Raw genomic sequence first — 15,484 nt, 5'->3', positions numbered from 1 at the left:
ATCATTAAAGCATTCTCTATTAGGTCCAAATGGATTATGAAAAAGATTGTCATATTTTATTATCTATAAAACTTAAATACTTTTGTTACTATATATCTGAACCTGCAATTATGTAAGAGTAATGAAGTACACTTGTGATTTCATTACATATACTTTGACAGTAATAGGATAATTATGTATACATAAATATGACTATGTAACCATATACATGAATATTTTCACAAAGCTTAAATAATAACTATAATTATTTTTATTCATGAACCACAAGACAATATTGAGTTTATGGGTCTGTAATATTTCAGTACCTTATTCAACTGACTACTAACATATATTAGAAGATTTTCAATTGATACTAATACTGTGATAGTATAGTAAATTTTATTAAAACATACATGTTTCTTATACAATATGTAAATGCTAATATTAATTCATATGCTTCAATTTTATTAAAATCTAGCATGTATTCTCTCAAAAATGTCCTAATATGAGGGTTTTTTTCCCTTTTTTCCCTTTAAATTAACAAAAAGTATTTAAAGAATTATTCACAAAATGTCTTCAACTTCAATGAAAACTCATACTTATTAAAGGTAAAAATTTTAGAAAGTACTTAGGGTTCTTATTCATAATGTTCTGAACAAATTATAACTAACCACCACCAGAATGGACAAACAGACAGATACAAAATATATAAGGGGGAAAAAAGCCAACAAATAAATTCTAAATACTTACAAAGCAATGTTGTAATGTAATAGCCGTAGTCCCCTGACAGTGAGACTAATCATTGTGAAAGCACATCTATTCAGAAAGTGAATTAATTTGCATCATACATGAATTGCCTAGCCCTAAACTCCTCAACACTAAAGTACTTGTGCTACAGCTGGCTGTAATTTATACAAATTTCACTAGATGGCAGTGTGGGTCGAGTAGCCAAATGTTTACAAGTCATCTCTTCAAATTTGACACCAGACTAAGAACATTACATAACTGGACTCCTTGTTATCATCAAAAATAGATTATGGCTGGGCGCGGTGGCTCACGCCCATAATTGCAGCACTTTGGGAGGCCGAAGCAGGATTGCTTGAGCTCAGGAGTTAGATACCAGGCTGGGCAACACAGTGACACTCTGTATTAAAAAATAATAACAATAAAATTAAAAGTGTTTTATGAGTAAAAGACACGTCACATAAAAGCATAATAAAAAGACAATGTGAAGGAGCAAGATTTTAAACAAAAAACACTCTGAGCACATTTGTTCTGCTGTTTATCTCTCCTAGTATCTCAAGCTTGAGGGTGCTTAGGACACACCTGAGAAACCTGTTTAGAATTCACATTTCCATTCCCTGCTGCCACCCTTGAGATTCTTAACAAGAAGGTCTGCAACAGAACACAGATCAATTTTCAAGAAATATCTAAGGTTATTCTAATACAACTGGATCATGAGAAACACAGCTTTAAAACATGAATCCCCAAAGAAGTGGCACATTTGTATCATCAGCTCCAATCCAGTCACTCCTGTGACCACAATACCCAACCCTATCCCTTCCTGCATTCGCCACACATCTGAAATATTGCATTCGAATGTTAGCACACTAAAGATATCAAAGCAAGAGTAGAAACTGTTTCTAGCCTTGGCAACAGCTCAAAGACTCATCCTTTCAAAAATGACTTTAGAGGAATTTATTGCCAAGCAGAAGCCCCTGGACTGCAATGCACTTACTATTTGCATCGACTATGATAAACTTATGATTTTTAAAGAATTTTGTCAAACCATTCACTCCTGAAGCAAAAACAGCTGTACCAACCACCTTTTGTCATCTATCCACCATTCTGACTCTTCAATTGGACTTCTAAAAATTTTCCTACGTATTTCTTGTATTTCTCTACTTTTTGTCCACACAAAGCCATCCCTTCTGACTTGCCTCCTGGCCCATAGTTCTCCCTGCGCCCCACGCAGCATCCACCTGCTCTGTCTCTGTTCACCACCTATCACATCTCACCTCCATCTTGGCTTCTCTCATAAAGACCTAACATCTAAGGCCAGGCACTGTGGCTCATGTCTGTAATCTCAGTAGTTTGGGAGGTCAAGACAGAAGGATTGCTTGAGCCCAGGAGCTCGAGACCAGCCTGGGCAATAGAGGAAGATCCTATCTCTTCAAAAAATAAAATTAGCTGGGCATGGTGGCATGTGCTACTCAGGAGGCTGAGGTGGGAGGATTTGTTTGAACCTGGGAGGTCGAGGCTGCAGTGAGCCCTGTAACCATGCCACTGCATGCCAACCTAGGTGACAAAGCAAGACCTCCTCAAAAAAAAAAAAAAAAAAGAGAGACCTAACATCTCATATTTTCCCACTTAAGAACCTGGCATTAGTGGCTGTCATCTGTGATATTCACCAATTCATGTCTAATCTTGAAAGAATACTGTGAGTGGCAGATTTAAAGAATAAAGAATCTTTAAGTCAATGCTATGTAATAGTGTTACTTGAAAATTGAGCTCCCTTCTGTTGGAGACCTTCTGATTAAGGATCTCAACGGTGGGAGCAAGGACTGGAAATGTGAATTTTAAACAAGCACTAATTACTAAGTAATTCATTGTTTAATTACTAATAGAAGTAGCCTCAAGTATTTCACCAGTTAATGTAGTTTTTATTGACTATGGGTAATTCATCGCTACTGTGTTTCAGTTATTTTCATCCACTCCTACAGTTTTTATAAGGAGTAACTACTAAATTTTATCATATTTGAAGTTACTTGAAATAATTTGATGGTTTCTCTCCTTTAATTCACTAGTATGAATATTTCTATTGCTAGATGTCTAACCTTGAACCATTCTTTGATTCCTGAAATAAACTCTATGAAGTGATTGTTCTTTTACTATCCTGCTGGATTAGGTTTGGTAGTAACCTTTTCTTCAGTGACTTTGCATTTATGTAATTTTTGTCATCTTATAATTCTAAATTAGTTTCATCTAGGAGTTAACTGATCTTTACAAGTTGGCTAGTCGTTAGTAGTAAAATTGTCTGGGCTTGGTGCCTTTGTAATGATAGATCTTTACTTTTCTGATCTCTTCCACAGTGATTGGTCCATCGTGATTTTATATTTTGGGGGGAATCAATACTAGTGTTTTCCTAGGAAATAATTCATTTTCTCTAGTTTTTCAAAATTATTGTCTTAGGGTCACATATAATGCTTCCTTGTAAATCTATCTTTCCAATTGTGGTTGTATCTATAATTTTTGATGTTTGTCTACGGAGAGTTTTCAAGCTCCAGGACACTCTTCCCCTTCCAGTCTACTTCTGGGTAAGCTGACACACTCCCTCTTTTGGTACTGGTGGGAAGTTCAAACAACACAAACCCCAACCCACATGTGGGAACCTTCACCTCAGCCCTAACCTTTAACCACAATAAACCACAAACCAGTCTCCTTTCCCTGCACTCTCAAGCCATTTTTGGATCTGCCTAGGAACCTGCCCTCATCTTCCAAAAAGCTTCATTATATGAGCAATAAATCTTTTCATACTCTCTTAATGCATGTGTGGTGTCATCATTCTTGACATCCAAAGAGGCAGAGGAAAGGCAGGTGTCCATCCCACCTCTGCAGGGTAACATTAATTGGTGCTGTGAGTAGTGTGTCTGAGTAATGACCACTACCATAAGGGTGTCTTTCTTCCCTTGCTTTGGCTTGCTAACCGACTGTGCTGTTTCGTCTTGTGTTTGCTGAGTCCTACAGAGTCTGTTCTAGATCCAACCAATCTAAGTCAGAAATTTCTATAATTGGCATTTGGGGACAGAGCATGGGACTAGGGTTCTCATTAGAGTTGCCCTGGGTCATATGTCTTGGCCTCACTTATCTGTACATCTCAGTTTAAATACTTTGACTTGATTCCAGCATAAGCCATGACTGACATTAGACTCTGGAAAACCACTATTACCCTGTGACCTCTGGTTGTGTGTCTCAACCCACTGTTGTCTCCTACTCTATAGAGGGATCCAGGAAAAGATGAATTACCTGTGCAGTATATGGGTCCACTGCATCATCACTGTGTGGAGAAAGAGCAGTCATCACAAGGCATGCTGACGTCACACTTTCAAAAATGGCTTGCTCACCAGAACCCTACAAAATGTCTTTATGTTGCTACTGCCTATGCCTTTATTGCTAAAATGATCCTGATCCTCATGGTTACAGGAAAATCACCCGTGGTACCCATGGCACAGTCATAGAGTTCATTCAAACCCAACTTAAATCCAGGGGCCTTAATCCAAAAATGCAACCACATCCATGGGCAGCCCCTAATCCTGAGAAAACTAATTTGAGACTCTGAAAGAAGAAACTTATACAGTAAATATAAGCAGGGAGAGGGGATCCACCTCCCCCACCAAATTATATCCAGTAACAAAAAAAAAAGAGAGAGGGAGGGAGGGAGGGAGGGAGATACAAGTGGGAGAAACAAAAACCTGAAACAAAGGTCCACAATTAGAACCACTATAATTAATTTGGTCCCAATTGGAAATACAAAATGTATTAAAAGAATTTATACAACAAAAAAAATAAAAGGAGACTGATTGGCTTTTGCGCCTCATAATGTAGGTTCTGAATTAACTTTAATATCTGCTGAGATGCACCAAGTGGCAAAAATTCATGGCCTTAATCAACACTGGAGCTCAAATTACAGTTTTACCTGGGGATCCAATGAATTTAAACAAGGTTATCTCCTATAATCTTAGGGGAGTCATTGAACATAAACTGGAAGACAAACAGGTATGCCTCACTTTAATCTTAATTCCACATAGTCATAGCCCCATTGCTAGAAAATATTCCATTATGGGCATGGAAACTCTGACCCAATGAGTAATAAATTAAAATTAAATTAAGTCTTTTGGCACTTATGAAATGCTTGATAAAAAGGGGGTCCATGAACCTCCCCACTATCTCTGGTTAAAAGTTACTCGGGCCCAGTATAAATTAAAACAGGGCCTTCAAAGATTGAAACCCATTATTCAAGACCTATTTAGAGAAGATGTGACTATCCCCACTGCTTCCCCATTTCTCAATAGTACAACAACCCAATTTGGCCTAATCTTAAAACTGGAAAGGACAAATGGCATCTCATGGTGAATTGTCACAGCCTTATTGCCATGGCATCACCCATTAAGGTCCTTATACTCAGTAGTATTGGAATTACTGACACCACCCAGTAAGCAGATAGTAGATACTTTACATCTATAGATTTGGCTAATATGTTCTGCTCAGTGCCTATTTCACCAGACTCACAACCATGGCTTACATTTTCCTCCCCAGGAACACAATACACCTGTTCTAGGCCATCCATGAGGTAGTGCCATGGCTCTGCCATTGCACACAGTCTTTGTAGTGAAGAATTCAACTGCAGCCAACTTTCTCAGTAACATAGGTATGGCATGACACTGATGGCGTCCTCTACTGAAAAAGTTCATTGGTTATACTCATTCAGGACAAAAAAAATACATAGAACTTCACAAAACAGAGATGGAATATTGTCCCACACATAGTACAAGGCTGCATCATCTCAGTTAAATTCTTGAAATTATTTGGTAAGCTGAGGGCTTGGATCTGGCTCTGATATCACATGCCAGGCTCTTCCTCTGAGGGGATGCTCTTCCCACCCTACCCGGGCTCTAATTCCTGTGCCAGGCTGCCCCTGCCCCTGCCCCACACCTATAATGCCTTCCTTGTTGTGCTCCACATAAAAGGTTTAGTACTGAATTTTTCAAAAAAAGAAAGAAGTAGAGGAAAAGCTATGTGCTAACTTTCAAATGAAATAATTTTTAAGTTGTGTATAAAGAAAAAATAAGCCTCATTTCCTTAAAGTTTAAATTTTTCCACTTGAAATGAAAAAGAATTTTTCAATCAGATGAATGAAACTTCTTCAGTCTTTATTTTAAAAATGCAGCCAGAATTGAGTATCTTTACTCTGCTACAGTCAGGAAAATCAGTGAATCTAAGCAGGAGATACAGAAGTATGTTATCAGAAGAAAGGGAATTTTATAGTCATTGGGAAATAATTTAATATTTATTAGGCACTTATTTAATATTAATCATTATCATCATCTTATTCATTTTAATAAAACTGTTTTAATTTTAATAAAAATATTTTAATAAATATTTATTAATCTTTATCATTATCATTATCTTATTCATTTTAATAAAACTGTTTCTGTCTATTATTACGGCACACCAAAATAGCAAGATGAATCTTTACTAAATTTGGAGGGCATATTTGAGTCTGACTTACTTGAAATATAAACTCTGTGTTACACATTCAATTTCCTTCGAGAGCCCTAGATTTTTATTTGTAACAACTAACAAAAGTATAGAGTTTCATAGGTCACCTGATCAGGGAATACATGTCCTGCGTATTAGGTTGCTGAGGAGAGAAACAAACTGTGGCTTCAGATATTAGCCCCAAATCAAACATCACAAGTACATTCACTCTCCATTACCAATTTGTGATCCAGCTGCTTCTCATGTGGACAGCTCCTGACATCAAAACAGGCAGAATGGTTGCCTACGGAAGATGATGAAGTTAAAGGAAATTTTTATTTTATTCTTGTGATTATCTGTATTTTCTCAATGTTATCCAGTATACATGTACTGCATGAGGAGAAATATTTAATAGCAATAACAGCCACTGTCTATTTTAAACACTGTCTATTCCTACTAGCATAGCTGAAGTCACTAACATAATGCAAGTGATCTGTTTCTCTTTTTCTCCTCTTACCCCCTATGACATTTTTTCTAATTTTCATGTAGCACTTTTGCATCTTGCTTCATATATACCTTGGCATTACTTTTCTTCCTTAATAAGTGGAAAAACCTTTGAATTCTGAGATGGGATTTTAATCATCTGTATATCTTTACTACCATGAAACATATTATCTTACAATATGAGAGAAAATAAACAAATAATTGCCAGGGAAAATGAATGAACAAATGAATGGCTACTGTAAATTAAATGAGGCTAAACCCTTTTTTTAAGGAAAAATCCATTGGTAGTGTCTACAATATTATAGGTATATGACATCCAAAAATGTTAGATGGGGTCAGCATTTCTGGGAAGAAGATGGTTAGGCAGATCTGAATTGGGGAGCTTCTAGATTGCCAGAGGAAAAGGAAGGGGGATGTGGCAATACAGTGTTTACCACCAGGGTCTCAGCAAGCCTTCCAGGCTAACTGCCTGCTCATCTGCCGCAGCTCCTGATTTCAAACAGGTGAGCCACAGACACTGGCCTCTTCTTGCCTCAGGTACTTCCAGAATCATCATAATCGGTAAAGCTATTATGGGATACAACTTCTGTGCATGTACAGTGAACATACACACTCTAGTTTCATAGAGAACTGCTCTCAACCCAGGGAGAAACTACTCCACAGTGAGTGCCTTATGACTCTTCAGCTCTCAAAGGATCTTCTTTACCGCGGCTAATTTCTCTCTGTGTTTCCAGCTCAAATGAAAACGTCATTGTTGTTTCATCTTTCCCCAGCATTTTATTTTTTTCTAGTTTAGGCTTCCCTGTAAAAATAAGACCTCAGCTCTTAGGGCAGGCATTTGGACCTTTCCAGCAGGGACTCGTGCCCTGGGCAAGCACACTTGATGATCATACCGTGCACGGTCCCTCCTCCCATGACCATCTGCTATGCTGGCTCTCTGCCCACTCACAAGCTCACTGAATTGTTTCACTAGGACACAGGTGCCAGGCTATCATGGGTTTAAATAAGCAGCCCACATAACACAACAAAATGTTCCTCTTCCCTTCAGGAAGATCCTTCCCCCAAGACAGCCTTAAAATAGTGCCACTACATGGCTTCTGAAGCTTGATTAAAGCCAGAGACATGGGTGAGCCAAAAATAATATTGTAAGAAGCAAACCCTGAGAGATGAGTGCTCACAGAGCAGAGCAACAGTGACTTCAATAGCTGTGGTGCAGGTAGAGGGGTGGGGTGAACCAGAATCCTAGGAATCTAGAAGGAAAGAAGTCATCACTCCAGGCATATTTAACTGGATCCTTAAAAATCAAAAAAGGAGATCTAAATTGAGTGCGTGACCATACTTTAACCCATAGCAGAGAGGAGCAGAAGTAACACAGGAGTTAGAGCCAAACACAAGCATGCACAATTCAACCCTGCCACTTGATGAAGATCAGTCAGCCTCTGAATCTCGAGGTTTTTAACAGTGAAGTGGAAATAATAATAACACTATGTTATTATCACTACAGCTATGTGACAATCATTCTGAATCTCAGTGGTCTAAAACAACAATAGTTTTTAAATTCTCAAAAACTTGGGAGCAGCTCCACTGGGCAGTTCTAACTCACGGTCCCTTGGGAGGTTGCAATAAGTGGAGACTGTGCCTGGGTCCTCTCAAAGACTTCTTCACTTATGCATCTGGGCTGAAAGGACTGGAAGATCTGGCAGCTGGAACCACTAGGGCTCCTCAGGCATCTCCCTGCATCTCTGTATGCTCTTTCCTTCTGGTCTTTCCAGCATGGCAGCTTCAGGGTCACCAGACTTCTTATGTGGTGCCCCTAAAGGAGTGTGGCCTGAAAGAGCAAGCGTCGCATTCCATTGCGAGGCAGTCACAAAGGTCTATCCCACCTTTTCATGGAGAAATGTCAACATATGAATTATAAGAAGAGCATGGGAGTGAGATATATACCTTCAACCTTTGAAAACTATAAGCTGTCATGCCATACAAGGTTGTTATAAGGATTAAATGATATTATTCACATTCAGTTTATAAGCTGTAAAGCACTATACAAAATTACTTTTATAATAGTAAGAATAAAATCCTATGTGTCTTTTTTTGTCTCATTCTATTATAGAAGGTAATTTCTAAAGATAAGGTGAAAGGGCATAGTAAACTTTCAAATGGAGTTAAGACAGTAGTAGTAGCACAGAAACCATCTTTATTCAAAGATTTGTGCTACATTATTTATACCAATAAATTTTAACAGGTTTATACATTTATTTTGTCATATTTCTTTTAAAAAATCACCTGCCTTAAGAATACCTTTTTCTGCCTTGATGCAATGGTTCACACCTATAATTTCAGCACTTTGGGAGGCTGAAGTAGGAGGATCACTTGAGGCCAGGAGTTTGAGACCAGCCTGGACAACACAGCAAGACCCTGTCTCTACAAAAAATGAAAAAATTAGCAGGGTATGGTACCATGCCCCTATAGTCTCAGCTACTCAGGAGGCTGAGGTGGGAGGATTGCTTGAGCCCAGATGTTCAAGGCTGCAGTGAGCTATGATGACCACTGCACTCCAGGCTGAACAACAGAGCAAGACCCTGTGTCAAAAATAATAATAATAATAGTTTTTCCTTTCTTGCAATCTAGTGGAACCTAAATGCAAGTCTTGGATTTTGTGCTAACTAAACAGAATACATATTAGGGAATTGTCTTATTTGGGGGTTCAAATGATCCCTAAAGTTTCTATAACTTCTAGAAAATTGGAAGCCTAAGAGCCAGTTGAATTCACTTTACTAATTTTATGCATTAAATTTGTAAAATGTTTATTTATAGACAGGTCTCGAGTGTCAACTGTTGATTTACAAATATGTTTACACTGGAGGAATAACTACACAGATAGAAGATGGTGAAAGAAAGGAGACAGAAAGATTGACCCTACCTAACTCTCTCTGAGTGGGTGGGTTCCAGAAGAGAAGGGCTTCCAGGGTTCAGGGTTCGGTCCCCTGTAAGGTGAATCCTAGAGGAGAGCCTGAATCAGACTCTATGGTCTAAGGATCCCAGGAAGTACACCTAGCTACCTAAAGGAAACTGGGATCTAATCCCTACCTGACACCTAATTTCCAAAAACTATTCCCCTGTAGACTCCCTCTAGATCTCAGGATCCCCCAGTAAGATAAAGGTATCAGAAAAGTATAGGTTCCCTGAAGGCTGTAATTATTTTGGACTGTCATCACTGTCAGCATTAGAGAAGTTTGCCCATCAGTTGTTATTAATCAAAATTACTCAGGTGATATTTTTAAATGAAAGAAGCAAGATGCAGAATAGAGTATGCAACCATGTCTATAAAAAATAACATATATTCATATGTACATATATATTCATTCTATAAATAAATACTTGCCCAATGAATATATGTATTTTCATTTGCATAGAATATCTCTCTGAAAAGATACACACAAAACTGGAGACAGTTGTTGCCTCTGGCAAAGGAAATTGAGGGGCTGGGAGAGAGAGGAAGGGAAGGAAATCTTGCTTTCACTAAATTTACTTTTGTACTTTTACACTTTGTACCATGCATATACGTTACCTATTCAAAACCTTGTTTGAAGCTACTCTGGGATAACTAGTGGCCAGTGTGCTTGCAAATGAGCTGGCATGGAGCTCCATGATCAGAGAAAGAACCCCAAGCTCTTCATGCCTTGCTTCTTTCTCACACTAAGATTGCACTGGTTTCTATTTAAAGTGCATCATAAAGTCATATCATAAAGATTTTTTAATTTATCATTTTAGCCTGGGTTCCCTCTGAAAACAAAACCTGAAGAAAAGGCTTCAGCACAAGCAGTTTATTTGAGAAGTGATCCCAGGTTGCAGAATGAAGGAAAAGGTAGTTAATATAGGAGGGAAAGTCTCTCCCAGGAGGGGTCCATAGTTGGCCACCACTATACTTTGCTCAATCCTGAGGGAATGACTGAGAAGGTATCTCAGAACTTGACTGGGACAAGAGAGAATGGGATAGTTATTCATTGGTTCCTGTCACCACTGGGCAAGGTTGCTCCCAAAAGGGTTGCATTTGCCTGTACTACAGGATTTCATAAAATGTTCTACCTGCAGGTGTCACAGAAACCCCAGACAAAAAGCAAGCGGTGTTCCTAGTGCAGGCCTGAGGTGAGGCACCAATGGGAGGTACTGAGTGAGGCTGGCTGAGGCCTGCCCAGATCTGGTCACCACATCAGCAGCTATGATAAGATGGGAGACAGAGAAGTGTCCAATACCTTTATCAGAAATTCCTTTTTCAACAACTTTCTTCATCAATTCCTTTTTCATCAGTCTTCATCCTGCTATTGCTTTTCTTTCCCTAGCCAGAAAAAGGACATCAATCTTGCACTTTTGAAGAGGAATTTTACATCTAAAAACACTACCCATGTGCTTGTATACATAAAGAATATTTCTGGAAGGATACTCAAGATAACTTGTTTTGTTCATTTCAAAATAAAGCTAGCTTTAAATATAAAAATGTTAAACACGTAAAAGTAAGCATCATATTTCAGAAATTTTGCAAGATACTAAAAGAAAAAACACAGGCATTTGATTAAAGATGGAGGTTTGAATGTATACATTTACCTCTATTCTGTCTGAAACACCATTAAAATGAGAATAAAGGAATATTTGTAAGTATAAACCCATGAAGCAAAGACAACAGAAGATGATAACATAGCAATAAAATATTGGAAGCTGGAAAGCACATGGGTGAATGCTAAGTGAACTAGCAGACTGGAGAACGCTGAAACCTATGTCAGCAGTGGGGGAAACCAAGCTATAAACCGATTTGCTTCATAGAACTCCAGACATACTTGGAAATTACAGGGGCAGGTACCTATGAAAGTGGAATTAAAAAAAAAAAAAAAAAAAAAAAAAAAAAAAAAGCTAAAACCAGGTAGTTACTTTACTTCAGTTTAGGAAGAAGTTAGAGTTTGGAGTCCCCTCTCATTCCATGCAGCTGGGGCCTGCCCCTTTCCCACCCTAGTTGAAGGTAGGATAAGATAATAAAAGAAACTCCACTCTGAGGCACACCATGAAGAGTTGGGTTTAGAAGTACCTCTTCAAAACAGAGGATTAAATTAAAGTCTATATACTGAAAGTTGAGATCTCCAGCCCCTTCTTCTACTCAGCCCCCAGAATTCTGACAACTAGGTTTGTATCCTTTAGACAGCGGACTGAAAACTTCTTCTCCAGAGACCAACCCAATAGAAAAGTCCTAAAGATGATCATAAAGATTCCCCTTGAAAAACAGCTGAACTAAATCACCTAGAAGTTAAGCCCAAAAATTTACAAGCGCTTTATCCTCCAGACCCAGATCTTCTAAGCAGTTATGTGGCACCCACATTTTAAATATGAGAAGACTACTGAGGATCATCCGATATTGAGGAACACCAGAAACCAAAGGAACTTAGAAGAAACAGTGACAACATTAAAGAAATATCTTTTAATAAATACAATGGAGAAAATTTTTGCAATCTATCCATCTGACAAAGGACTAATATCCAGAATCTACAAGGAACTTAAACAAATTTACAAAAAAAAAAAAAAAGAAAAAAGAAAGAAACAACCCCATCCAAAAGTGGGCAAAGGATATAAGCAGACAGTTCTCAAAAGAAGACATTTATGTGGCCAAGAAACTTATGAAAAAAAACTCATTACTGGTCATTAGAGAAATGCAGATGAAAACCACAGTGAGATACCATCTCACGCCAGTTAGAATGGCAATCATAAAAAGTCAAGAAACAACAGATGCTTGAGAGGATGTGGAGAAATAGAAACACTTTTACACTGTTGGTGGGAGTGTAAATTAGTTCAACCATTGTGGAAGACAGCGTGGCGATTCCTCAAGGATCTAGAACTAGAAATACCATTTTGACCCAGCAATCCCATTACTAGGTATATACCCGAAGGTCATAAGTCATTCTACTATAAAGACACATGTACACATATGTTTATTGCGGCACTATTTACAATAGCAAAGACTTGGAACCAACCCAAATGACCATCAATGATAGACTGGATAAAAGAAATGTGGCACATATACATCATGGAATACTATGCAGCCATAAAAAAGAATGAGTTCATGTCCTTTGCAGGGACATGGATAAAGCTGGAAACCATCATTCTCAGCAAACTAACACAGGAACAGAAAACCAAACACCACATGTTCTCATTCAAAAGTGGGAGTTGAACAATGAGAACATACAGGCACAGGGAGGGGAACATCACGCACAGGGGCTGTTGGGGGATGAGGGGCAAGGGGAGGGATAGCATTAGGAGAAATACCTAATGTAGATGATGGGTTGATGGGTGCAGCAAACCACCATGGCACATGTATACCTATGTAACAAACCTGCACATTCTGCACATGTATCCCAGAACGTAAAGTATAATTAATAAATAAATAAATGTAAAAATAAAACAACCCTTTAATTTAATCTTCTCAGAAAAATAAGAGAATATAATATTGTACTCACACAACAAGAATATGATGCTGTAACAAGATTCAGAAAACAAGTAAAGCATTTTTGAAATTAAATATCATGATAGTAGAAATGAACTTTCACAGAAAGTCTGCAATTCAAAAATAAAACAATCTCCCATGAAGTAGAATAAAGAGTCAAAGAATAAAATATTAAAGAACTGATTAAAGTCCAAGAGATCCAATATTCCAAATAATAGAAGTTTCAGAAAGATAAAATATGTTAAACGGAGGGGAAGAAAATAATAAAAGAAATAATTTAGGAAAAATGTTCAAAACTGAAAGGAAAAGTTTCTGGACTGAAAGGACCTACTAAGTGCACGACACAATGATTTAAAACAAAATAAAACCTCAAGCCATATCAGTCAGAAATTTCACAACACTAGAAACAGAAAGATATATAAGCATGAAGACAAAAAAGATTAGATGGGCATTAGATTTCTCAACAGTAACACTGGAAACTAAAGAATAATAAAGAAGTACTTTGAGTTTCTAAGAGGAGAATATTCCCAAGCTAGATTCACCCAGACAAATTATCAATAAGTATGGGGAGGGGGGATCACTTTCAGACATGCAAGTTTCTAAAAATATACCTCCCATGCACTTTCTCAGAAAGCTATTGAAAAATGTGCTCCTCCAAAGTCAGGGAGTGAACCAAGAAACAGGAAGACATACTACCTAGGAAAAACTTAAGAGAGAATAAAAGCAATCCCAGGATAGTAGCGAAAGGAAAACCAAGGAGATACCTACACAGAGGCCTGAGGAACAGAGTGAAAGAGTACAGAAGTTCTAGGAAAGATGTCCTCAAAAAGACAAAATGCATTTGCATTTTACTGCCTACTAGAGACTCACCGCAGGATTAAAGACAAGCACCTCACCATTGAAGACTGAAAGTGAAGAGACAGGAAAAGATATTCCATGCAAACAGAAACCAAAAGTGAGAAGAAGTAATTATACTTTATCAGATATAATAGATTTTAAGTCAAAAACTGTAAAAAGAGACAAAGAAGGTCATTATATAATGATAAAGGGATCAAATCAACAAGGGAATATAACAATCATAAATATATATGCACTCAACATCAAAGCATGCAAATACATAAAGTAAATATTATTGGATCTAAAGGGAGAGATAGACTCCAATACAATAATAGTAGGGGACACCCCACTTTCAACAATGGGTAGATTATCTAAACAGAAAGTCAACTAAGAAACATTGGACTTAAAGTGTACCACAAACAAAATGGACCTAACAGACATTTACAAAATGTTCCATCCAACAGCTGCAAAATATACATTCTTCTCAATTGCACATGGAACAGTCTCCAGGATAGATCATTAGTTAAGTCACAAAACAACTCTTAAAAAATTTAAGAAGGTAGAGAGCATATCAAGTATCTTTTATGAACCCAATACTATAAAACTAGAAATCAACAACAAAAAAACTTAGGAAACTTTACAAATATATAGACATTAAAAACATGTTCTTGGCCGGGTACAGTGGCTCACACCTGTAATCCCAGCACTTTGGAAGGCCGAGGTGGGTGGATCACCCGAGGTCAGGAGTTCGAGACCAGCCTGGCCAACATGATGAAATCCTGTCTCTACTAAAAATACAAAAATTAGCTGGGCCTGGTGGCAGGTACCTGTAATCCCAGCTACTTGGGAGGCTGAGGCAGGAGGATTGCCTGAATTGCCTGACCCTGGGAGGCGGAGATTGCAGTGAGCCGAGATCATACCACTGTACTCCAGCCTGGTTGACAGAGGGAGATAATGTCAAAAAAAAAAAAAAAAAAAAAAAAAATTTCTAAGTAACAAATAGGTCAATGAAGAAATTCAAAGAGAAATTTTAAAATTCCTTAAGACAAACAAGGATGGAAACACACCATACCAAAACCTATGGAACATAGCAAAAGCAATTCTAAGAGGAAAGTTTATAACATAAAGGCCTGCATCAAAAAACAGAAAAAGATTTCTAATAAACAACCTAACAGTGCACCTCAAGGAACTAGATAAACAAGAACAAAGTAAACCCAAAGTTGGTAGAAGGAAGAAAATAATAATGCTTAGAGCAGAAACAAATGAAATAGAGACCTAAAAACCCAATTCAAAAGATCAATGAAATGAAGAGTTGTTGTTTTTTTTTTGAAAAGATAAATAAAATCAACTAACCTTAGCGAGGCTAAGATAAAAAGAGGGCTCAAATAAATAAAACCAGAGCCAACAGCACTACTGACACCA

The sequence above is a fragment of the Papio anubis genome, chromosome 6, assembly GCF_008728515.1.
Source record: "Papio anubis isolate 15944 chromosome 6, Panubis1.0, whole genome shotgun sequence".
NCBI lineage: Eukaryota > Metazoa > Chordata > Mammalia > Primates > Cercopithecidae > Papio > Papio anubis.
The sequence above is the reverse complement of the archived record's forward strand: the minus strand, read 5'-3'. Positions refer to the sequence as shown.